Source organism: Egretta garzetta, unplaced genomic scaffold, assembly GCF_000687185.1.
Source record: "Egretta garzetta isolate BGI_Z169 unplaced genomic scaffold, ASM68718v1 scaffold280, whole genome shotgun sequence".
NCBI classification, from domain to species: Eukaryota; Metazoa; Chordata; class Aves; order Pelecaniformes; family Ardeidae; genus Egretta; species Egretta garzetta.
The window spans coordinates 724,111-726,226 of NW_009258219.1; positions in this window are offsets into that span (position 1 = coordinate 724,111).

A 2,116-nucleotide genomic window follows, 5' to 3' on the forward strand; every position below is an offset into this window, starting at 1 on the left:
AGCTCATGCTATGGAAGCCACTCTGCCCTGCACCCCCTGTGCTGTGTGATGGTAGAAGATGCAGTTACTGAGACGTGTGCAATGGTGGATGGCAAAAGCTATGGCACTGAATGCAATCTAATGTCAGTTTAAATGCATACATGATGAAAATCCTGGTTCCTGCAGGGAACTATACCTCTTCACTTCTCTTTTATGGTTATGGTCTATGTGTAGTAACAGAAAACAGGTCCTTCTTGTATTTGAAAACTGAGGTGTGTTTTAATGCTCTATGTTTTTACTCCTGTGAGGCAAACTTCTGTAGGGAGCATTGCAAGGGCACGTGCTCTCTCTAGTGTTACGATTCAATATGTACCTGCAGTGCATCTGTGCAATACAATTAGGATCGTTTCTGTAACTTTATTTCTACACTCAAGTTCATTGGAAAGTCAAAGCGCTGGTGCTGTACTGCTCTGCTCTCATGGAAGTTGCTCCTGAGCTAGTGATGATGTGGCTTTTGAAAAAAGAGTGTTGTATTTGCAGTACTGGAACGTGGGAGAGCAGGAACTGCCCTTCACTTTGCAATTTGGGTAGGATGAAGAGGGGGATTTCTAGTGTCTCTTTACAATGCAAGCAGTCACCTCGCCAAATACACAAGCCTGATGCTGACTCTGGGTCTCGCTGCCTTTGCCCATCTCTCCCTGTCGGTGACTGGAGCAGCAGCCGGGCAGGGTTAGGAAATCGCCGTTTCCTGCAAGCGGGGCCAGCCGGGGGCGACTGGGGGTGTTACAGGGAACAAAGGGTGCAGTTTACCGCTCGGCTGCCATGCAATGCGTTTCCACGGGTCAAATGCTGCTCAGAGTTACCTGAAATATTTCAGGGTTTTTCCTGCGTCGTAGGTCAGTTCTGAACTTTGTCAATGCCCCTGGACTTGATATCAAGGAATACGTTAATTTAAAACCAAAACTGTTACTTTCCTTCTCTTTATTTTTGTGAGCATATTCTGGTAATATTTGCTTTTAGATATGGCGAGTAATCCCTTCCTTGCTGTCAGAAGGTAAAATGATGCAGAGAAGCTGCTCCCTGCTCCCAGAAAGCCCTCCACATCATTTTTAATTGACATAAAGTAAGAGTTTGCAGTTTCTTACTGACTACAAATGGCTGGAAGGAAACAGCTTTTGCTGTAGTGCTGGAAGGGACATGGTAGAGGAAGTGTTGTTCATGAAATGACATCTCTGGGCTCAGGAAGGACATTGCTAGAGCCTGCTGTGGTGGTAACTGCAGGCAGGAGACCAGTTTGATGAATAAACCCCTTGTTCTGAGGTAGGTTACACATTTCCCCCCTCCCCTTCTTCAGCACCAATTATCTGACCAACAGAGTGAAAGCTCCTGTCCATGATGTGAAAGAGCACAAAAGTAGTTCTGCTAGCAAGCAGGTGATCCCAGGAAAAAAAATAAATAAGCCTGGCTGGTGGTGGTGAGAGCAGCTCCCGGCTGGCTGGCATATAGGCGTCCTGCAGAGGGATGCGTGGGGACGCTGACCCCGTGCCACCTCCCACCCCATGGGCCCTGGCCCAGGGAGCAAGGTGGCAGCTGAGCTTTTTGTCACACGGGGCAGGTGGTGCAAGCCTGGCGTTGCAGCTCGGGGCTGCCTGGCCCTGGTAGGGGTGGGCAGGGGCTGGGGGGCTGCACCCCACCACCCCACGGCTGGTGCCCACCATCCCAGGGCAGCACTGGGCCCTGCCAATGTACACTGTGGGGACAATGGGGAGGGACACAAACCTGCTCTCCTGAGCTGGGCATTGGAAACAAGGGGTTAAAATATCAACTGTGACACACCACTAAATTATTAGCTTCGTCTAACACAACAAATATTTCGTCAGATACTTTAAAAAGCAGGGTGAGCTCCTCCCATTTCTTTTTATAGCCATGAATTTTAAGTCCCACTGGGGGAGAAAAAAATGTGGGCAAGAATCATCTGAAACTGGATACTTTTCTATGTAAGGTTTTGAAATGCCAAAGTTGATTTAAGCAATGCTTCAGCTCGTTGTTTTGCGATGCAATGTTTTTCTGCCCAGTCGACGGTGGGCTGTGCCTGCCTGCATCTCCCCCCGCGGCGCCAGCCCGGGAGCCTTTGGGC